General features: G+C 40.5%; 1 long non-coding RNA gene across 1 annotated transcript; it reads left to right on the forward strand.

Moving 5' to 3' along the window:
* The first annotated feature begins 3,577 nt into the window (after nt 1-3,577).
* LOC116374813 (uncharacterized) lies at nt 3,578-5,091 on the forward strand. The gene is made up of 2 exons (XR_004210740.1): nt 3,578-3,668; nt 4,038-5,091. It is a non-coding gene; the product is annotated as an uncharacterized LOC116374813 (long non-coding RNA).
* The last annotated feature ends 20,008 nt before the right edge of the window (nt 5,092-25,099 follow it).

Here is a 25,099-nt window from a genome sequence, read left to right on the forward strand (position 1 = left end):
ATCAATTCAGTGTCAGGAGGGCTCTTGGTCACTGGCAACCGGACAGTGCAGAGTATCTTTTGAGTCCACAAAACCCCCAGATTACTCTCCTCTGACTCGGCCCTGCTTACGCCGCCAAGGTGCCTTCCTTACAAAGGAATTCACGCTCAGAGTATACGTAACAGGCATAATTAAAAAACTCAACTTCAAATCTGTGTGTGGTTCCCTCACCTTTTTATTTAAAAAAAACTCAGTTCGAGATGTGGTATCCACTCGGCTCGCTTCCTTTTAGATCAAAGGTTGGTCCATCTGCTTCGTCCCCGAAGTGTGGTTTCCCTTGAGATCCCAAGTTTAGGGGATCCCTCGTGCACGATTTATTTACCTAGATCGTAGGAACGGTCACAGAGTGAAGATTCACATCCCATCCTCGTCGCTAAATGTCGTGGAAATTTCCTCTATTTACCAAATCATGGGAGCAAACCACAACACAAGTCAGAGTTAGTTCTCAAAGTCCATCTTTAATTATATGAGCTCTATCACAACCCTGTGACTCTCAGAGAAATCAATTCAGTGTCTATCCATGAATTCTCTGAGAGCCCCTACTACATTGCAACTGAGATCCTTTAATAGCAAAGAACACACATAGTCAGACAGCAACAGGCATAATAAATCGTTCAGCTTTGTCTCCTTACTCAAACCCCGAAACCATAAACCAATCCTCCATATCAACAGGCATTTATCAAATTGTCATTTAGATACAACCAATTCTAAATACAACCAATCCTGGACAAACTCAGGGAGAGGAGAGTGATTGCTATAGGTTAAGATAGGGACAACATTAGAGGGAGCATGCCATCCTCCTCTCCCCGATGGGAAAAGTAGGGAGTGACTGGCACACAGACACAGTGGAGCAAAAGATATGTTTACACATGACGACACCTTGACCTCTCCCCTCTCTGCGGACCATGCAACTTAGTCTTGACATAGAACAGATAACTGCCAATGGCCACCACTATAGTACAACAAAATACATTCTTATGAGAAGTAACTTACAAACATATGATGAATATAAAACATCTTACCTATGTTACCAACCAATTCTGATTATTCCCCAACAACCCTCTCTAACTTTAAGAACCAGCTGTCAGAGCAGCTCACAGATCACTGCACCTGTACATAGCCCATCTGTAAATAGCCCATCCAACTACCTCATCCCCATAATGTTATTTTTAATTTGTTGCTCATTTGCACCATAGTATCTCTACTTGCACATTCATCATTTGCACATCTATCACTCCAGTGTTTAATTGCTAAATTGTAATTTTTTCACCACTATGACCACTATGACCATTTACTGCCTTACCTCCCTTATCTTACCTCATTTGCACACACTGTATATATACTTTTCTATTGTGTTATTGACTGTATGTTTGTTTATTCTATGTGTAACTCTGTGTTTGTGTCGCACTGCTTTGCTTTATCTTGGCCAGGTCACAGTTGTAAATGAGAACTTGTTCTCAACTGGCCTACCTGGTTAAATAAAGGTGAAATATATATATATATATTTTTTTTAAACCTTCAGGCAGTTGGAAATTGCTCCCAAGGACGAACCAGACTTGTGGAGGTCTACAATTTTTATTCTGAGGTCTTGGCTGATTTCTTTTGATTTTCCCATGATGTCAAGCAAAGAAGCACCGAGTTTGAAGGTAGGCCTTGAAATACATCCACAGGTACACCTCCAATTGACTCAAATTATGTCAATTAGCCTATCAGAAGCTTCTAAAGCCATGACATAATTTTCTGGAATTTTCCAAGCATTTATAGGCACAGTCAACTTAGTGTATGTAAACTTCTGACCCACTGGAATTGTGATACAGTGAGTTATAAGTGAAATAAACTGTCTGTAAACAATTGTCAGAACAATTACTTGTGTCATCCACAAAGTAGATGTCCTTATCGACTTGCCAAAACTATAGTTTGTTAACAAGAAATTTGTGGAGTGGTTGAAAAACTAGTTTTAATGACTCCAATCTAAGTGTATGTAGACTTCCGACTTCAACTGTGTGTATATATATACAGTATATAGAGTTGTATATAGAGAGAGTTATAGATATACAGTGCCTTGCGAAAGTATTCGGCCCCCTTGAACTTTGCGACCTTTTGCCACATTTCAGGCTTCAAACATAAAGATTTAAAACTGTATTTTTTTGTGAAGAATCAACAACAAGTGGGACACAATCATGAAGTGGAACAACATTTATTGGATATTTCAAACTTTTTTAACAAATCAAAAACTGAAAATTTGGGCGTGCAAAATTATTCAGCCCCTTTACTTTCAGTGCAGCAAACTCTCTCCAGAAGTTCAGTGAGGATCTCTGATGATCATATAATTATGGACAGAAAGACTTTCATTGAATCAGATGGCTCATTCATCATAAAACCTTTTGATGTGGCAAATTATTTAAATGGCTTTATGCCATTGCAAACTCAGACATGAAATGCCAACATCAAACTGGGAGCCATCACATTCATGCATAAAATACCTTATAATGAAAGAAAAGCATTACAATTTTGAATTTTGTAAAGTTAGTGTGGGAGAAGAGCATTTGTTGTTGTTTGTTCGTTATTCCTGGATGTTTGGGAGAAGTTGCTCTCGGAGGATGTGTTGGTACCATTTTTAACTCATGTCTGTGTTCTTAGGCAAAATTGTGAGTGAGCCCACTCCCTTGGCTGAGAAGCAACCCTACACATGAATAGTCTCAGGATGCTTTACTGTTGGCATGACACAGGACTGATGGTAGAGCTTAACTTGTCTTCTCCGGACAAGCTTTTTTCCGGATGCCCCAAACAACCGGAAAGGGGATTCATCAGAGAAAATGACTTTACCCCAGTCCTCAGCTGTCCAATCCCTTTACCTTTTGCAGAATATCAGTCTGTCCCTGATGTATTTGCCTCACTGTGCGTGCAGATGCACTTACCTGCCTGCTGCCATTCCTGAGCAAGTTCTGTACTGGTGGTGCCCCGATCCCGCAGCTGAATCACCTTAAGGAGACGATCCTTGCGCTTGCTGGACTTTCTTGGGCGCCCTGAAGCCTTCTTCACAACATTTTAACTGCTCTCCTTGAAGTTCTTGATGAACCGATAAATGTTTGATTTAGGTGCAATCTTACTGGTGTTACATTCCCCAGTTTCTGTGTTGTAGTTTGTGTATTTGCATGTGTGTATTTCAGGAAATGGCTTCCTGAAATCCCCCAAGCTGCTGATTGGTCGACTCCACGGCTAACTGGAGCTGACCCCGCCCCCTCGTCAAGTTACAGCTGTATCCCATTAGACTCCTTCTCCAGTTATAAAAGCCAGTATTCTGTTGTTCAGGAGAGAGATTGATTGTGATATAGATCATTGCTGAGAGAGGAGGTTGATGGCTGAGGGTTATAGCATGTTGGTCATTGGTATGTACTATGTTAGTTGTTTTTGGTAGCAGCTTTGGTATGTTCTGTGTTTGTTGCTTTGTCCGAGCTTCTTTAATGGCCTGAGTTAGTTTTTTTCTCAGTTTTGGTGTGAAGTGGATTGTTTAATATTCTGTTTCATTTGTTCCCAGGGGAGAAGGGGAAGGCACCTAGGGAGTGCTTAGGCAAGAGGCCCGCGGGCATACATATACCCGTAGTATATTCACTGTCTAGGCACACTAGGTAAGACCTGGGCAGACCACCCCCTGTATTTTGGTTAAGGCACCAGGTGGTGCTAAATTAGGCAAGTAGTGGGTAGGCAGGTAAGGTAGGAGAGGGGGCTTTGAGATTTACTTTGCTTTGGTTCCGTCCAGCCCCTTTTCCCCATATTACCGTGTGAAGGATTAATTCCTAGTAACGGTAAATTCTCTGCCTTTTGTCATCCTTACTCACACCTACAGTCCATACCTCTTTCACTTCACGGAGAGTTGAGTTGTTGCAGGGTGTTGCGTTCTTGCTTCATGGAGGCATGCGTAACAACTGGCAGCAATATCCTTGCCTGTGAAGACATTTCAGTGCAAAGCAATGATGACGGCATGTGTTTCCTTGCAGGTAACCATTGTTGACAGTGGAAGAACAATGATTCCAAGCACCACCCTCCTTTTGAAACTTCCAGTCTGTTATTCGAGCTCAATCAGCAGGAAGGAGTGGTCTCAGCCTTGTCCTCGTCACACACACCTGTGTTAATGAGAGAATCACTGACATGATGTCAGCTGGTCCTTTTGTGGCAGGGCTGAAATGCAGTGGAAATGTTTTTGGGGGATTCAGCTCATTTGCATGGCAAAGAGGGACTTTGCAATTAATTGCAATTCATCTGATCACTCTTCATAACATTCTGGAGTATATGCAAATTGTATCATACCAACTGAGTCAGCAGACTTTGTGAAAATTAATATTTGTGTCATTCTCAAAACTTTTGGCCATGACTGTATATTATCAAAGACCATGCTACGAGTGAGGAAACAGATGACACTGCGATTGTCCTGGAACCGTCAAGGTGCTGCAGGATCGGGGCAATGTAGCATTTGCTGTTGCAATTAACAGCCTCATGAATGACATGAACCTCAGTTACCCTATGAGCTCCGCTACACCTTAAGTCTTTCAAAAGGTTTTTATGGAACTGACTGAAACGTTCTAACAAATCTGTTGCATTTAAGTGTTTTGTGTGTTTCAGACTGTATGTTTGACTTATGTTGAACTTGTTAGATTGTTTACAAAAACTCTAAACAGAATGAGCATGTTCAAAGATGGAGCTATTGTGATATTGTTAGATATTTTTTACGGTGTTTTGAGTATATGCCCTTAATGTTCTTTGCTGCTTATAATATAATTAACATGCACCAATATGTACACATACCTACCTCATTCTTTGTCTATTGCGCCTCATGAAAAATAACTACCTAATTTTGTGACAATGCATTAGAAAGAATGCCCAATCATTGTTAGGACAACTCTTTATGTAAAGCCTACATTACTGTGATTTAGACCTGTGCAATTAATTGCACACTGAATGTCAGGCAATGGGCATTTGTCATTCCAAAGAGCTGAACCGTTACACAAATAGTCATTTTTTTAGCACATGCCTTTTGTGTTCTTTGTCACTGATGCACATGGTCTCTTGCTCCTTGGTTACACATCCTTAGCGTATACTTTTTACTTCCCTATTCATTAGTGTAAATACAAGCTCAAAGGTAGAAAAGGGCAGCATTTCATCTCGTGCTTACATTAATAATTATATTTAAATGATGGACAAAGTTCTACATAAAGTTCTACATAAAGTTCTACATTAAATTAAAATGATGGACAAAGTTCTACATAATTATGACTATCCTCAATAAAATGTTTCAAGTAGTGATCAGGTTTAGGGAAAATGATCAAATCCATTTGAAGCTACACATTTAATTCAAATAAAATTAGCTTTACCAAATCATGTTAAATTGATTCTATTCCATTACAATACATTTACTTGAACAAATTATTTTTGCTTGACAAACAGTAAATAAGTCAACTGAAAATAAAAAAGTGTTTATCCAACTTGTTTCAGTCATGTGGAACCGATGTACACATTTTAATTAAGTAAATTCAAAGCACAATTTTTTTTCAGTGCACTAACAAACACACACACACACTTATGCATGAAATCACTTACACACACACCCGTCAGTGTATAATGCATGTAAACATGAAAAACACGCCTCAGCCCTGCTGAATAACATCAAATCACTCCTTAGCACATTCTGTCAATGTTGGAGACTGTAGGCCTATGTATATTTAATCAAGGGTTTCAGAGCTACAGCCCAGCGATTTCACAGGCTCAAAGTCAGACTTTACACTGGAATTAAGCAGAATAATCACATTCGCAGCACTGTAGCGTGATCAGGCAGTAAAAACTACTGTAACAATGGCTATCTACAGGTTGACAGTGTGCTCAGTAGGCCCTATATCCATAGCCTGTTTGTTGCATGACAGGCTCAGCTAATGGTGGAGCCGTGACACACCCGACAGCTAGTTTCACTGTTAATGGTTGCGAAATCAGCTGGCCAATGGTTCTTACTCTCCTCTTTAATCTCCTACGGTACAATCATACTGTACATAACTACTAAAACCTCTGGGACAGCTAAGAAGCGTGTCCCAGATTGTAGACTGCAGGCTGCTAGCTGATGAATCAATTTGACATTACAGCAGATGTGTCCTCATTGAATAGGAGAGGATTCTTTAATCCGGGCCTCTGCAAGAAAAGGAGGGAGGGGAGCTCAATGTGTAAGCAAAGCCGCAGTAAGAAACTAGAAAATCACAATGAAGAAAAGAGAAGAGGGGAGGGCATACATAAATCACAGTCACATTGATTGCCTTGATTTATTTGGTGCCCCTTAGGCTGTGTTTACACAGGCAGCCAAATTCTGGCAAATTATTGGCAAAAAAAGGTCAAAATACCAATTAGTGGAGAAAAAAAAAACAGAACTGGGCTGCCAGTGTTAAGGCAGCCTTAATATTCCAATTTGTGCTTTTCACTTTTTATGCCAAATGACATAATGCACTGTACATCACTATATTCTTTCAAACACAGCAGCAGTCTTATTATCAGTCTGTATGTACGATGTGTGACCTCTGTAACAATTATCTTAGTGTCGTGCCTTGGACCATGTCACAACTGGAAGATTTATGAATCACTTCTATCCCATGGTCTCTGGAGCTGTATGACATTCATGTCCTTCTTCTATATACCCCATACACTTTTTAAAGTATATTTTACACATTGATTACCCACCATGTTGTTTCACCATTAACCTTCTAAAGGTACCAGGGCTGGGTTTCTACCAAGCTAACATTATGTCATTTTTTTAAGATGGTCATACCAAGAATCAATTAGCTATTTGATTTTAGGACCACTGTATGTATATATATAAACATTTTTAAAAACTTTGAATTTGCCCTACTGCTATTAGCCCATAGAAACACGTTGATTAACAAATCGATTCATACATGGAAACACAGAAGAAAAAACTAATTTAAAGTATATCAAAAGGAACTATGTTTGGAAGTGTCTGCACTACATCTGAGCAATATAAACTCAGCAAAAAAGAAACTTCCCTTTTTCAGGACTCTGTCTTTCAAAGATAATTAGTAAAAATCCAAATAACTTCACAGATCAGCAGCGCTACAGGGAGATAGTGGAGGACCACGTGTAACAACACCTGCACAGGATCGGTACATCTGAACATCACACCTGCGGGACAGGTACAGGATGGCAACAGCAACTCCCCGAGTTACACCAGGAACACACAATCCCTCCATCAGTGCTCAGACTGTCCCCCATAGGCTGAGAGAGGCTGGACTGAGGGCTTGTAGGCCTGTTGTAAGGCAGGTCCTCACCAGACATCACCGGCAACAGCGTTGCCTGTGGGCACAAGCCCACCGTCACAGGAGCAACAGGACTGGCAAAAAGTGCTCTTCACTGATGAGTCGTGGTTTTGTCTCACCAGGGGTGATGGTCGGATTTGCGTTTATCGTCTCGCGAATGAGTGTTACACTGAGGCCTGTACTCTGGAGCGGGATCGATTTGGAGGTGGAGGGTCCTTCATGGTCTGGTCTGGGGCGGTGTGTCACAGCATCATCGGAGTGAGCTTGTTGCAGGCAATCTCAACACTGTGCCTTACAGGGAAGACATCCTCCTCCCTCATGTGGTACCCTTCCTGCAGGCTCATCCTGACATGACAATGCCACCAGCCGTACTGCTCGTTCTGTACCTGATTTCTTTAAAGACAGGAATGTCAGTGTTCTGCCATGGCCTGCGAAGAGCCCGGATCTCAGTCCCATTGAGCATGTCTGGGACCTGTTGGATCAGAGGGTGAGAGCTAGGGCCATTCCCCCCAGAAATATCTGTGAACTTGCAGGTGCCTTGGTGGAAGAGTGGGGTAACATCTCATAGCAAGGACTTGTAAATCTGGTCCAGTCCATGAGGAGGAGATGCACTGCAGTACTTAATGCAGCTGGTGGTCACTAAAGATACTGCCTGTTACTTTTTATTTTGACCCTCCCTTTGTTCAGGGACACATTATTCAATTTCTGTAAGTCTCATGTCTGCGGAACTTGTTCAGTTTATGTCTCAGTTGTTGAATCTTGTTATGTGCATGCAAATATATACACATGTTAAGTTTGCTGAAAATAAACGCAGTTGACAGTGAGAGGACATTTCTTTTTTTGTTGAGTTTATGATATGGTTAACCCTTTCATGAATGCTAGCGTGATTAATGGAGTGGTACAGTGAATAGCATTGGTGTAAAGTACTTTAAATTGGTTTTAATTAAATACTATTTAATTAAGTCGTTTTTGGGCTGTACTTCACTATTTATATTTTTGACCATTTTAATTTGTTTGTACTTTTACCCTCTCCCCAATTGGAAGTTACAGTCTTGTGCCATCACGGCAACTCCCGTATGGAGTTGCGAAGGTCGAGAGCCATGCGTCGCCCGAAACACGACCCTGTCAAGCCGTACTGCTCGCTTAACCTGGAAGCACCAATGTGTTGGAGGAAACACTGTACAACTGTCGACTGAAGTCAGCTTGCAGGCACTCGTCCTGCCACAAGAAGCTGCTAGAGTGGGACAAGGACATCCCGGCTGGCCAAACCCTCCCCTAACCCGGACAACGCTGGGCCAATTGTGCACCACCTCATGGGTCTCCCGGTCACATCCGGCTGTAACACAGCGATGCAGTGCCTTAGACTGCTGCTCCACTCAGGAGGCCCACATTTTTGACAACTTTTACTTACATTCCTAAAGAAAATGATGTACTCTTTACTCCATACATATTCCCTGACACCCAAAAGTACTCATTACATTTTGAATGCTTAGCAGGACAGGAAAATGGTCCAATTCACACACTAATCAAGTGAACATGATTAATGCATGATGGCTGGTAACATAGTGGTTAGAGTGTTGGACCAGTAACTGAAAGGTTGCAAGATCAAATCCCCGAGCTGAGAAGGTAAAAATCTGTCATTCTGCCCCTGAACAAGGCAGTTAACTTAATGTTCCTAGGCTGTCATTGAAAATAAGAATTTGTTCTTAACTGACTTGACTAGTTAAATAAGTACATCCATACTGTCTCTTGTCTGGTGGACTCTAAATGTTTTGGAAATTATGTCTTACTGTTGGAGCATGCCCCTGGCTGTCTATGTAAAAAAAACTAAAAAAATGTGCCATCTGATTAATTTAATAATTTAAAATTATTTATACTTTTACTTTTGCTTTGCGGCCACTTTTGCCACTGGGTTCAGGTGACGGAGGGGTGGACAGTGGTGTGGGTTGGGGTGAAATTGATGGGGGTGTGGGAAAACTCCCTCTCTCCCATCACTCCATGGTGTGCAGCATGCGATCCATGGCTGTGCCAAGATTTTGGAGCATTGTCGTGTGCTGCTGGACGCGCTCCTCCACTGGTAACGGAGGACTGGGTGCACCTGCTGACTCCATACGTGGTGCTTGTTTCTGTCATGTGTCAATGTGCAGCGGTTAGGACTAAGTCAGGCGTAGGACACAGAAGTGAGTAAAAGACGTGCTTTACTCGAAAAAGAAACAACTAAATTTCCACACAGGGAAACACACCAGCTCACAGAAGTCTTGAACACTAAACAAAGAACATACACGCACAAAACCATGTGGGAACTAGAGGGTTAAATATGGATTAAATTATCAAGACAAAACAAACAGAAAAAGAAACGTAGATCGGTGACAGCTAGAAAGCCGCACGCCGCCCGAACAGGGAGAGGCACCAACTTCGGCGGAAGTCGTGACAGACTGTGACAGCAGAAAACTTTATAATGAGGTTGACAAAAAATATAAAGTTGCCAAAGTATTTATAATTGTTACAAACAAGTGACAGAAAAAACGATGCTTAAAATTAAAGCTGAGATAACTGCATTAAAAGATAAATAGGCTACATGGGCCTATATAATTAAGTCATATTTAGTTAGTTAGCCACTTTGCTTCAATATGTTTCATGACGTGTGACAACATGAGTCCAATTTGTGATTGAGTGCATTATTATTGGGTAAGCATAATCAGCCACCTCAAAATTTGCAGCCATAGGTGGTAATATCTCACTAGGAGCTGATCCATCGTCAGTATTGTGGAATAATTCAAATGTTAAGGTAAGATTTGAATGGAGAATGCTGATCAGAGAGCAGCGCTGCTTTTCTTTTGATCCTATAAGTGTTGAAACATGGTCAAACTAAACACTTAGTGAACGTTCTCTCTAAATGCTTGTTTGGGAAATACTTAAAATACTTAAAAAATAATACTGCAGCTGGTATAATCATCCTAATGCTTAAGTTACATCGCAACTGGGAAACGAGGGTCAGGCCAGTAATGGAGAGAAATCTCAATGGGTATGGTGACAAGACCAGAACGAATGGATTGCAGTTGTCGCCCTCAGGTTTTTCATTTGACGCCTTAGTGCCTTCGGAGAGTATTCTGACCCTATTTTGTTACTTTACAGCTTTATTCTAAAATTGTAACTATAAAAAAAGCTATTTTTTATTTTACCACAGTTTGTTTTTTGAAGGCTTCATGTTCAACATTGAACATGGTTTCAATTTTATATGGTGGAGCGTGAGGTTTGCCATCTCCAATACAAAAACTTGAATGGAAACCAACGAGGCAATACATTTCCCATCATTCATCTCTAACAATTTGCATCACAGTAGATGGGATCATGAATAGTTAACAATAATGTCAGTCCTAAAAAACTGCATTATCCCAAGACTATTCGCTGCATACTGTATGTGTGAACTAAATTCTACTCAAAAAGACACAGACTAAGCTTTGTCTCCAACTAAGAACAACAACCTCCTGAAATCACTTTTTTATTCCAGGTCTAGTCTTAATAGTCTTAACCTGTGTCTGGGAAGCCAACCCTAACAAACATACGAGCTCAATTTTATCTGAACCACTGCTCCAGAGGCATACAATTGTCAAGGTTGCGAAGGCGGCTGGTATTTTATGCCCGCTGTCTGCCTTCTGCTAAGCGATGCGGAAACCGAGTTGGAGAGGCCAATTAATCCGATGTCAATTTGTACACATTTCAATGAGAAAGGAGGAGGTTTTAGCATCTTGTTAGTGGCTTCCAGGAGGTATGCACACCACAGGAGGTTGGTGGCACCTTAATTGGGGAGGACGGGCTGTTATTAATGGCTGGAGCGGTTTATTAGTGAAATGGTATCAAATACATCAAATACATGGTTTGATACTATTTCATTCGCTCCGTATGAGCCGTCGTGCCCTCAGCAGCCTCCTCTGATGCACACTACGTCATAAAACATAATGGCCAGCTCAAGGTGCTCAGTAACTGCGTCCTAAATGGCACCCTATTCCATATTTAGTGCAAACAGGCAACTAAACATAGAATAACAACCCACAAACTATCCAAGGAATATGGCTACCTAAATATGGTCCCCAATCAGAGACAACGATAAACAGCTACCCCTGATTGGGAACCAATCTAGGCAACCATAGACATATAAACACCTAGACTAGAAACAACCTCATAAACATACAAAAACCCTAGATAATGCGAAACTAAACAAATCACCCTTGTCACACCCTAACCAAATAATAAAGAAAACAAAGATAACTAAGGTCAGGGCGTGACAAAGGCAAAGGTTGGCTACTTTGATGAATCTAAAATCTAAAATCTATTTTGATTTGTTTATAACACTTTTTTTGGTTTACTATCATTCCACTATGTTATTTCATAGTTTTAATGTCCTCACTATTATTCTACAATGCAGAACATAGTTAATTAACATAAAGAAAAACCCTTGAATGAGTAGGTGTGTCCCAAACTTTTGACTGGTACTGTTTACATTATGAGAAGTTCAGATGTGGTCTGGTCCTGACCAACCAAATTTGGTCTTCTTTGTTTGCGGAGCTCATTAAAAAGTAGCCAATATGTATAATAATACCTACATATGTACATGAGAATATTACATATTTCTACCTTTGTGTACTTATTTAGGTTAGGTTACATCACCATGAAAATAATTATCCATAATTATGTATGTCTGTGTAGTACAGATCAGGGACCCATGATGAAGTTTCATTACAGGAATTTTGTTAGCAGGTGTAAATAGACTTCACATACTATAGTTCTGTCACCAAAAGAGATCGTATCAAACGCAAGGTGTGATGTCATCACTGACACTCCGTTCTTTCTACAGATTTTTTAAAATCTTAATTCAGAGTTTTGGAAAAATGTGGTCGCATAAAAAACTGAAGAAGATTTTACCATCATTCTGTTACCAAACTTTACATTTGCCCTGTTCTTCTAGTAAATGTGTTTTGTAACATTTTCCGTGGAAATTATTAAAAGTAGTCCTTGTGCATCATTTGTGCATAGAGTTGTATGTTTTGTTTAACTTTGCAATCAGTGGTTTTTGTTTGGCATACTTCGAAAGTGAGAAATCGGTGTCTCAGCATCATTCTGTTTTACCGTGGAATTACCCATAATACAATGTGATTAAGGGAGGAAGGAGGAATGTTAAAATGTTTGCACTCCAAGAGCTTTACCTTGTCTGTCCCAATTCCAAGGCATTCAGTGCTTCCGCTGCAGTTTACAAGACACCTTTAAACAATTTATGTTGTCTAATTTTTAAGGGAAGGGGTGAGTAGGGGGGGTTGAGGAAACCCTCCCATAACCCAGAGGTAAAACTGTAAGAAGTAACAGAAATGTTACACAGTTGATGATTGAAACAAATACTGCAACTGAGTAGGCTGTACAATTTGTTTTCAATACATTTCTGCCACAACTCCCTCAGCAGTGGGTGTAAAGGAATACTGTTTGAATAGAAAAAAAAAAAAGTATTATTGTCTGCAGTTACTCCAGAGAGAATGAAGTCATTATCGTCTGCTGTTATTATGGAGAGAATGAAGTCTTTATTGTCTGCTGTTACTCCGGAGAGAATAAAGTAATTATTTTCTGCTGGGTTCGCGAGTGGTGCAGCAGTCTAAGGCACTGCATCTCAGTGCGAGAGGCGTCACTACAGACACCCTGGTTTGAATCCAGGCTGTATCACAACCGGGCGTGATTGGGAGTCCCATAATGCGGTGCACAATTAGCCCAGCGTTGTCCGGGTTTGGCCGGTGTTGGCCGTCATTGTAAATAAGATTTTGTTTTTAACTGACTTGCCTAGTTAAATAGTCTATTGTTACTCCAGAGAGAATGAGTGAGTGACATCAGACAAGGAGGACGAGAAACGAGAGAAGCCCTATTGTCCCAGAACCTCATAATCACCACCTTTTGTCGCCCTGTCCATTCAGGGTAGTATTATCCAGTTGTCCCTGTGATAACATCCGTCCTACGGTGTGTAGCTCTGTACAATGTTACCAAGATAGATGTGTCTTTGTCATAATATTAATATATGATTTTCCTATGTTACAGGCATATTATAACTTGTTTGCTACCTCTTTGTGTTTGTCCTCAGGTGTGAAGATATGCATCTTCATTAGTAAGCCAGGTTAAGTTTGCTCTAACAATGGTACAAAATTTAATTAGCCCAAAACTGCTAACCCTAACATATGTATTTTTTCAACTCTGAAAATAATGTGCATGTGTCAGCTAGCTGGAGCTCATACTGTATCCATACCATACACTACCGAAGGCCCTCGGCGCTTGCCATGGGAAGCTCCATAGTAAGATACGTTTCTACTGATGATGCCAGAACCTTGTTCTTTCCTGGAGTGAAAATTCATGATATTTTATAGGTAGATTTTCTGGTCTGTGAAAGGAGGAGCAACCAGATGACACACTTGAAGCATTTATGAAATTGCTTCTTGCAGTTTCTGATAAGCATGCACCCATTAAGAAACTCACTCTCAGAACTGCTATATCCCGGTGAATTGATGAGGAATTGAAAAACTTTACAGTTGAGAGGGACAAGGCAAAAGGAATCTTACTGTACATCTAGAAATCATTTGACTAATATAAAGAAAAATAAGAATAAACTGTACTATGAAAGAAAGATAAATAAGAATAAACTGTACTATGAAAGAAAGATAAATAAGAATAAACTGTACTATGAAAGAAAGATAAATAAGAATAAACTGTACTATGAAAGAAAGATAAATAAGAATAAACTGTACTATGAAAGAAAGATAAATAAGAATAAACTGTACTATGAAAGAAAGATAAATAAGAATAAACTGTACTATGAAAGAAAGATAAATAAGAATAAACTGTACTATGAAAGAAAGATAAATGATATAAAGAATAACAGTAAAAAGCTTTGGAGCTCCGTAAATAACATTTTGGTAACACTTTATTTTAAGGGTGGATAATAAACCATTTGTAAGGGATTTACAAACCCTTTGCTCACCGTTCATTAATCATTAATCCCACATTGGTAAATGTTAGTAAGCTAGTTATTCACACATGTATATATTTCTTTGTGTGCTTATTTATTTACCAAGTACTGCAGCATTGTCTACCAAGGGCATGCCCATCTTTTTGTGAGAAATTACACTGGTAGCTCAAAACATTTATAAATAGCACTCAATTTAGATTAGGGACTGCAAAAATACATTACTAATGACTAATAAATGGTTTATTAATGTGGGAGTAATGCTAAATAAATGGTGAACACACACTTTATAAATGCCTTATAAATGTTTTATTACGGACCCTTAAATAAAGTGTTTCCAAAATGTAAGGAAAAAGGGGAACTCAGCTCCATCCTTCATTGAAACAGATGGCTCATGCATCACAAATCCTCTGATATTGCCAACTACTTTAATGACTTTTTCATTAGCACGATTAGCAAGATCAGACATGACACACCAGCAACAAACACTGAGCCTTCACATTCATTGATAACTACAAGACAAGCATTGTAATGATGTATTCTGTAAAGTGAGTGTGGAAGAGGTGAAAAGTGAGTGGGGAAGAGGTGAAAAGATTATTGCTGTCTATCAATAATGACAACACACCTGGTACTGGCAACTTGGATGGAAAATGACTGTGGATGATAGAATAGTATATTGCTGTCTATCAAAAATGACAACACATCTGGTACTGGCAACTTGGATGGAAAATGACTGTGGATGATAGAATAGTATATTGTCACTCCTATTTGCCATATTTTGAATCAAAGTCCAGAGGAACCTGGGGGGAAGCAAATGTCATTCACCTACCCAAGAATAACAAAGCCTCTGGTTCAAACAGCCGACCAATCAGCCTACTCTCGTCATTTTGTAAACTTTTGGGAAAAATTGTGTTTGACCAAATACAATGTTATTTTAGTGTAAAAACAACAGACTTGCAGCATGCTTATAGGGAAGGGCACTCAACATGCACGGCACTGACACAAATGACTAATAATTGGCTGAAAGAAAGTGATCAAAATAGATTGTAGGGGCTGTATTGTTAGACGAGTGCAGCTTTTGATAACAATCTGTTGCTGAAAATACTTGTGTGTTACGGATTTACATCCTCTCCCATATAGTGGATTTAGAGCTACACAGATTACCCCATATTGACAAAGTGAAAACATGTTTTTAGATATTTTTGCTAATTTATTGAAAATGAAATACAGAAATATCTAGTTTACATAAGGGTTCACACCCCTGAGTCAATACTTTGTAGAAGCACCATTGAAAGTGATTACATCTGTGAGTCTTTCTGGGTATATCTCTAAGAGATTTCCTCATCTGGATTGTGCAACATTTACCGATTATTCTTTCAAAATTACATCAAGCTATGTCAAATTGGTTGTTGATCATTGCTAGACAACCATTTACAGGTCCTGCCATATATTTCAAGTAGATTTAAGTCACAACTGTAACTAGATCACTCATGAACATTCACTGTCTTCTTGGTAAACAAACCCAGTTATTGTCCTGCTGAAAGGTGAATTCATCTCCCAAGGTCTGGTGGAAAGCATGTGCTTAGCTCCATTCAGTTTCTTTTTTATCCTGAAAAACTCCCCAATCCTTGCCTATTACAAGCCTACCCATAACCTGATGCAGCCATCACTATGCTTGAAAATATGGAGAGTGGTACTCAGTAATGTGTTGTATTAGATTTTCCCCAAACATAACATTTGTAATCAGAACAAAACATGTATTGTTTTGCCACATGTTTTGCAGAATTACTTCAGTGCTTGTTCCAAACAGGATGCATGTATGGAATATTTGTACAGAATACACTCAAGCGTACAGAATACACTCTTTTCCCTCAGTCAGTTAGGTTAGTATTGTGTAGTAACTAAAATGTTGTTGATCCATCCTCAGTTTTCTCCTATCACATCCATTAAACTCTGAAACTGTTTTAAAGTCACCCTTGGCCTCATTGTTAAATCCCTGAGCGGTTTCCTCCTTCTCCGGCAATTGAGATAGGAAGGACACCTGTATCTTTTTATTTATACACATCTACCAATAGGTGCCCTTCTTTGTGAGGCATTGGAACACTTTCCTTGTCTATGTGGTTGAATATGTGTTTTAAATTCACTGCTGGACTAAGGGATAATTTTTTATGCCAGAGACCTGATGACTGAAAACTCTTTAAGTCACGTGAACGACCGGAGACCATGCAGCACCCCCTAATAAATGCCTTTCCCAGCAAACACCATAAAAACCTTCACTGAGTGCAATTAGATTGGGCCCGTAAATCAAAACACAGCAGCTGGATCAATAAAAGTGGCATCCACATGTAGTGCTGGCGCAGCTAGAGGGATAGCAAGGGCTTTATATTGTGATTCATTAAGCCATTAATGAGGCATTTCACACCATGTCAGCTTGGAGATGATTGAAGAGCCTTTATTTATTCAGCGAGAGATGGTGACACCCCAGTTGAAAACGACTCGATAGTCTTGCAACAGAGGGACAGGGAGGGAGGCAGGCAGGGAGAGAGGGAGAAAGAGAGAGATTGGAGCGAGAGAGAGATTGTGACACCCACCTGCAAAACGTCTCGATCGTTTCGCAGCAGAGGGACAGGGAGAGAGGAAGGAAGGGAGGGGGATGGTGGGGGAAGTGAGAGAGAGAAATGGACCTGAGAGAGAGAGAGAGAGAGAGAGAGAGATGGAGACACCCCACTTTAAAATGTCTCAATTGTCTTGCAGCAGAGAGACAGGTAGAGAGAGGGGGAGTGAGGGAAGGATGATAGAGAGAGCAGAAGGTCATATCTTTAAAAGAGGTAGAGCCACTCTTGATTTGTAGCGCGTGGTAGGATATTCACAGCCATTAGCATGCCTCCGGTATAAATGCTATGACAAATCATGTGAGAAAGTGAGTGGTATTACACCATTATGGTCAAAAAATATTAACTCAAATCATGTGAGAAAGTGAGCAGATTTCTCCATAGGTAGCTATCCGAGATATGTGGCATGCAAGGCTTTTCATCTATTATAAGTCCTGCCTGCTGATTAACCATGAAGAAGATAATGCCCCTTAACATCTCTTTGTATTATACTGATAATAGAAATATTTAATTAGTGTATTTCTATCTGCCATGAAAGGATGTCATGAATTAGTGTTGTAATGTGTGCTAATAGCTCTGCTTGTAGATCATAGGGTAGCTGCAAAAGGTAAAGGCAAGGCGGCGAACAGCGTGAACCAGGCACAAAGCAGGAAATTACAGCATGATGACGATAGGAGCTGAGTCACAATTTGAACCCATAGGGACCATGGTATTCACAGAGAGAGACAAGCCAGCCACGGCACCCATAGGGACCATGGTATTCACAGAGAGAGACAAGCCAGCCACGGCACCCATAGGGACCATGGTATTCACAGAGAGAGACAAGCCAGCCATGGTACCCATAGGGACCATGGTATTCACAGAGAGAGACAAGCCAGCCACGGCACCCATAGGGACCATGGTATTCACAGAGAGAGACAAGACAGCCAAGGCACCCATAGGGACCATGGTATTCACAGAGAGAGACAAGCCAGCCACGGCACCCATAGGGACCATGGTATTCACAGAGAGAGACAAGCCAGCCATGGTACCCATAGGGACCATGGTATTTACAGAGAGAGACAAGCCAGCCAAGGCACCCATAGGGACCATGGTATTCACAGAGAGAGACAAGCCAGCCAAGGCACCCATAGGGACCATGGTATTCACAGAGAGAGACAAGCCAGCCACGGCACCCATAGAGACCATGGTATTCACAGAGAGAGACAAGCCAGCCATGGCACCCATAGGGACCATGGTATTCACAGAGAGAGACATGACAGCCAGGGTGTCTGAGTCTGACATTCGATCCCAACCAGTGTTGTGAAAGAGAGTGTGTATTGAGCAGGGAGGATAGAAAGGAGAGAGGAGAATGTCAAATTGATTGTGCATTTGCGAGAGAAATGCCAACAAATACTAAAAGCTGTGAGCCGAGGTTAGTGTATCAGTGCATTTGAGCCTCTGGGGGGGATGGAGGAAAAGTGACATTCCAAAGAGCCAGGTTGGATGTGATTATGTAATAGAAAAGAGAGTGAGAAGAGAGAGTTACAGAAATGGGCATGTACATGTATACTGCCTACCAACCATGGTTGGATCAATGCTAAAACAAATCCAATACAAACACCTTACATCTGGGGAGTCTTCTTATCAATAATATAATGAGCTTCGTCATTGTAATAGCGTGCTTAGGCTATACAGGCAGACCACACAAGTTCATAGAGTATAAAAGCAAGCGTACCAACTTGTGTTTTATAGTGGAAGAATACAGCCAAAGTCTCTGTTAAGGTAGTTCATACATATTATATACAATGTTGCTCTTAGTTTCACATAGGATACACACATACATGCAGTAGTACTGGTAGACATGCATGACTTTACTGTACATGCACTATACAGTATGTTCATTTGTAGAGGTGGGACCCAAGTAGAATGGGTTGAGGCTCGAGACAAGTCCAAGTCCTGCATTTCAAGAGCAAGTCGAATCGAGTCAAATTATTATTTTTTCAAGTCAAGTGAATTTACAAATTAATCTATACATACGTTCAAGTCTTTGTCTATTTATTGAGGCTAAACTCTAAAAAGAAAAGGTTCCTGGGGTAACCTTTATGGGTTCTTTAAATTGAAACTGTGAGGGAACCCCTATAAGTTCTTAGAATAACCCATTAAAAGGGTTTTTCAAATTACCACTTTTAATGGATCTTCGAAGACCCTTCAGATGAACCTTTTGGGGTAAATGTTTTAACTACCCCCCCATATTATTATTAATAATATGCATAACAACAATAGCATATTTAGATTTTCTTTATTGTGCTTCATCACAGACATTGAGAACAAAAATATTGTGAGGTAATGTGACGATCGTCTGAAGAAGTAGACCAAGGTGGGGCGTGGTAAGTGTTCATGATCTTTAATACTCAGAACACCAAACAAAAGGGAAAACCGACCATCATGTTCTGCCGGCTTCACAGAGCTAACAAAAAACAAGACCCCACGTAGGTAGGTGAGAAAACAGTCTACCTAAGTATGATTCCCAATCAGAGACAATGATAGACAGCTGCCTCTGATTGGGAAGCACACGCTGCCAAAACCAAAGAAATACAAAACATAGAATGCCCACCCCACATCACACCCTGACCTCACCAAATAGAGAAATAAAACGGCTCTCTATGGTCAGGGCGTAACAGGTGAACTCCCAGCAGAGTCCTAAGTCCAATGGTTATGCCCTCTGGTGTGTTGATGTTAATGTGTGGATGTGCTCTGTATCCATAGCCAGAATTATTTGGCAGTGCATGATGATCGAACAGGTTTCCCATTATATGCATCAGGGGTGTAAGGAACGTACCCAATTGACAATTACAACCATTTGTCACGCCCTGGTCTTAGTATTCTGTGTTCTCTTTATTATTTTGGTTAGGCCAGGGTGTGACATGGGTGATTTATGTGGTTTGTTTTGTCTAGGGGTTTTGTAGTTTATGGGATTGTGTTTAGTTAAGTATTCTAGGTAAGTCTATGGTTGCCTGGAGGGGTTCTCAATCAGAGCCAGGTGGTTATCGTTGTCTCTGATTGGGAACCATATTTAGGCAGCCATATTCTTTAGGTCTCTTGTGGGTGATTGTTCCTGTCTCTGTGTTTTGCACCAGTTAGGACTGGTTTCGGTTTGCCACGGTTTCTTATTTAGTATTATACATTGGTCAAGTTATCATCTTTATTAAAGATGTTTATAAATAACCACGCTGTGTTTTGGTCCGCCTCTCCTTCCCAGGAAGACACCTGTAACACCATTAAACTGGTTCTACAATGTAGAAGGCAATTTCCACATCCATTGATACATTTGTCTTATTTGGACTTAATGATTATTAAGGAAATTTAATCACCAATCATTCATGGAACAATTATTTTATCTTACTCAACTTACTGACTCTAAAGCGTGGCGCGCAGTTCATGTAGCCTATTCTATGTGCTCCTATTATGCACAACCGGGATGACAGAGGTAGGATGCAGAAACAAGGAACATAACCTACATAACCCGGGAACTATGAACAAAGGAAAGAATACATTGAATTAGATAAACAGAACTTCTACCTCATGAGTCATGCAAACCTTCATGTGCACAATAAACATCACGCCCACTCAAAGGGTAAGACATGGTAGGCTGACTGAAAATGTATTGTATCAAACATCAAAAAGAAATGTCTAAGGCTATGTTAACACAGGGAGCCCAATTGTGATATTGTTTCACTAATTGGCACTTTGCCCAATGAGATCAGCTCTGAAAAAGATCTGATGTGAAAAGATCTAGAGTAATTGGTCAAAATATCAGAATTGGCCTGCCTGTGTGAATGCAGCCTAAGTGTTGCAGTAAATGGTATGGGGATCGAAGGGTGAAATGCTATCAATTATTGCAGGATTAGATGGAATATAGATGTACCAGAAATACATTTTAACCTTTGAAAGCAACAGCAAACATTTCAACACCAGAACAAACTGCGCTCCATTGATGGGAGTTTGGCGAGTGCAAGTGGAAAGACAAGCCTATGGTGCATCCTCCCCACAATAATAATTCATTTTAACAACAAATGCAAGCTTCATAAGTAAATCATCAATTTCAAGCAGTTTTGACATAGCCTTTCATAAGACCAGTGGGCCATCCCATTGCCGGTGGGCTTGCAAAGTAAATCGTTAATATTCTTGATCACCAACTGTTTTAAGAGCTGCATATATACAGTACCTTCAGAAAATATTCATACCCCTTTACTTTGTTCCATGTTTTGTTGTGTTACAGCCTGAAATTAAAATGTATTAAGTGTAGATTTTGTGTCAATGATCTATACACAATACTCCACAATGCCAAAGTGGACTTATGTTTGTAGAACATTTTAGAAATGTATAAAAACTGTCAAGCTGAAATGTCTTGAGTCAGTATTCAACCCCTTTGTTATGGCAAGCCTAAAAATGTGCTTAACAAATCGCTGGTTGACGGCTCTGGCAGCTCCTGGCTGACAGACGGCTCTGGCAGCTCCTGGCTGACTGGCGGCTCTGGCATCTCCTGGCTGGCTGACGGCTCTGACAGCTCCTGGCTGGCTGGCGGCTCTGGCATCTCCTGGCTGGCTGACGGCTCTGACAGCTCCTGGCTGGCTGATCGGGGCAAGAGTCACTCTCCCTCAACGTCAACCAAACGAAGGATCTTATCATCGACAGCAGAGAGAGCACGCCCCGATCCACATTGATGGGAAGCAGTGGAGAGCTCCAAAATCTTAAAGTTCATCGGCGTGCACATCACTGAGGACCTAAAATGGTTCCTACACATCAACAATGTGGTGAAGAAGGTGCAACAGCGCCTCTTCAACCTCAGGAGGGTGAAGAAATTAGGATTAGCCCCTAAGACCCTAAAAAACGTTGTCTGACGTTGCTCGTTCTGATATGTTTTAAATTTTGTTATATTTTGATTATTTGTGAATTTACTGCACTGCTGGAGATAACATTTCACTGCACTGCTTTAACGTCTCCTAATCTGTGTACGTGACAAATACACAATACACTGATTTGATTTGTGAGTGTGTGTATGTGTGTGTGTGTGTGTGTGTGAGTGTGTGTATGTGTGTGTATGTGTGTGTGTATGTGTGTGTGTGTGTATGTATGTGTGTGGCCTTTTGACAGAGCTTTTGATTGATCTTTCCACTTTTGCCATTTGCCAAAACGGATGAGGGCCAGACAGAAGAGAAGAGAGGGAAGGAAAGGTATAAATTGGCTCTGAGAGACTGACCTTCAAGGCTGAGGGGTTATAAAGGTTCAGGGGCAGACTTTAGAGGATTTTTCTTTTGCCATGTGAATGTTGAGAGAAGGGAAGAGTGAGGAGAGAGTGAGGAGAGATTGAGGAGAGAGAGAGAGAGAGAGAAAATGGCCTCAACCTTGTAACTTAAAAGCAGCCATAGGTGTTATCAAAGTACCTTTCATTACTCAAAACTGTATTAAGAATAGCTTGTTAATTTGACCACCCGTAATGTTAAGAAAGGGTTTCGCTTCACTGCTTTCCCAATTTGTCAAACACAAATTGCAATCATTTAAAATGAATGTTCATTAAATACGCATTTTCAACAAAACATTAAAGCCAGTCAGAGAATATTAGTTGAATGTATAATGCTATAATTGATGACAGTGTTTCATTTGCAAGGATTTACTCTCTAGAAAACATTATTTTTGAATTATTTTTGCTGTATTGTAACACAACACAAAAAGTTGTTGTTGTACAACCAGCTGAAAATGATGCAATTCTGAGGCCAAAACTGAGAGAATAGTAGAATAAGATATACACTGAATAGAACAGGTCATTTTATACATTTTTCATTCCCATACCTGTTATCCTGCACTCTCTCACACGGTAACTGTCCAATACATGTCCCATTATCAGGCCATTGGACAACTACTGTAACATCCAGTGTAATTGGGCCTCCAGGGAGAGATGGCTCTGTCACATGTACTAACTCATCCCTCACGCTTCTCTCTGGAGCCCCAGCATGCACTGGGAACAACACTCAAGAAGCATTGCGTCAGAGAGTTTGGGCACATCCTATCCTATGTGTACATTTTAGTGTAATACTTTTCGCCAGGGCCCTATAAACTAGAACTGTCAGTTAGCACAAAGCCCAATGTTGCTATTCCCGAGTGGCGCAGTGGTCTAAGGCACTGGCTAGAGGCATCACTACAGACCCTGGGTCATTCCCAGATTTTGTCACAACCGGCCATGACCGGGAGTCCTATAGGGCGGCGCACAATTGGCCCAGCATCTTCCAGGTTTGGCCGGGGGGGGTAGGCTGTCATTGTAAATAAGAATGTGTTCTTAACTGACCTGCTTAGTTAAAAAAAATACAATTAAAATTAAAAAATAAGGGAGCGTACACATGACATGTCAAGAACTGAGTAAAAAGGAATCAGCTGGTATACAGAATTAAACAAAGATTCCCCCAAATTATCTCAAATCCTGCTGCAAGCAATGAAATTATGATTAATCTTTCCAGTTCAGTTGGTCTAAAGAGAAAATTATCCACACAGCAAAACCTCCTAAACATAGACTAGAAATAGCCACACTTTGGTCCTTAGAAGTTAATAATCGACAAACAATTTATTTTGATAATCAAACCCCTTAAAGTACCACAACAGTGGAAATACACTTTTTTCAACTGAAAGACAATATCCAGAGATTTAACATTATGTTGCACAACAACGTAAGTGAACAAGTCATCGTTTAAGTCAAAATATGATATATTTGGGCTTGATGTGTGAAATCCAAACTGGGACATTACTGGAAATCTGTATGAATGCCTTGTGTTTCATTTCATGAGATGCCAAGCAGATACTTTTCAGACTGTGTTTCGTTTCAGGACTGGGGTTTTTGAATGATACCACTCACCAGCATGGCATTGTTAATTAATCAGAAACAGCTGCAAAATTCTTCCTCTTCGTGACTCAACTGAGCCAAAAAGCCTTGAGTCCACTTGGCCGCTGGAGCCATGTAGAAAATTCAGTGGTGGAAAAAGTGCTCAAATATCATACTTGAGTAAGTTTAAATACTTTAATATGAAATTACTCAAGTAAAAGTTAAAGTTACCCAGTAAAATGATACTTGAGTAAAAGTCTAAAGTATTTGGTTTTAAATATAAATAAGTACAGTTGTGGAAAAAGTACTCAAGTAAAAGTATATGCTATATTTGGTATTTTTGTTTTTTTATTAGGATCCCCATTAGCTGTTGCAAGAGCAGCAGCTACTCTTCCTAGGGTCCACACAAAACATGAAACATAATACAGAATGACATAATACAGAACATTAATAGGCGATATCAGCTCAAGGACAGAACTACATACATTTTTTTAAAGGCACACGTAGCCTACATATCAATGCAAACACAAAAACTGTCTAGGTCAAATAGGGAGGTGTTGTGTGTTGTGCCACGAGATGTTGAAATATGTTTTTTGAAACCAGGTTTGCTGTTTATTTGAGCAATATCAAATCAAATCAAATTGATTTATTACGCCCTTCGTACATCAGCTGATATCTCAAAGTGCTGTACAGAAACCCAGCCTAAAACCCCAAACAGCAAGCAATGCAGGTGTAGAAGCACGGTGGCTAGGAAAAACTCCCTAGAAAGGCCAAAACCTAGGAAGAAACATAGAGAGGAACCAGGCTATGTGGGGTGGCCAGTCCTCTTCTGGCTGTGCAGGGTGGAGATTATAACAGAACATGGCCAAGATGTTCAAATGTTCATAAATGACCAGCATGGTCCAATAATAATAAGGCAGAACAGTTGAAACTGGAGCAGCAGCACGGCCAGGTGGACTGGGGACAGCAAGGAGTCATCATGGCAGGTAGTCCTGAGGCATGGTCCTAGGGAGAGAGAAAGAAAGAGAGAATTAGAGAGAGCACACTTAAATTCACACAGGACACCGAATAGGACAGGAGAAGTACTCCAGATATAACAAACTGACCCTAGCCCCCCAACACATAAACTACTGCAGCATAAATACTGGAGACTGAGACAGGAGGGGTCAGGAGACACTGTGGCCCCATCCAGGGACACCTCCGGACGGGGCCAAACACCCACTTTGCCAAAGCACAGCCCCTACACCACTAGAGGGATATCTTCAACCACCAACTTACCATCCTGAGACAAGGC

Source organism: Oncorhynchus kisutch, linkage group LG8 (genome assembly GCF_002021735.2).
Source record: "Oncorhynchus kisutch isolate 150728-3 linkage group LG8, Okis_V2, whole genome shotgun sequence".
In the NCBI taxonomy this organism is placed as follows: Eukaryota; Metazoa; Chordata; class Actinopteri; order Salmoniformes; family Salmonidae; genus Oncorhynchus; species Oncorhynchus kisutch.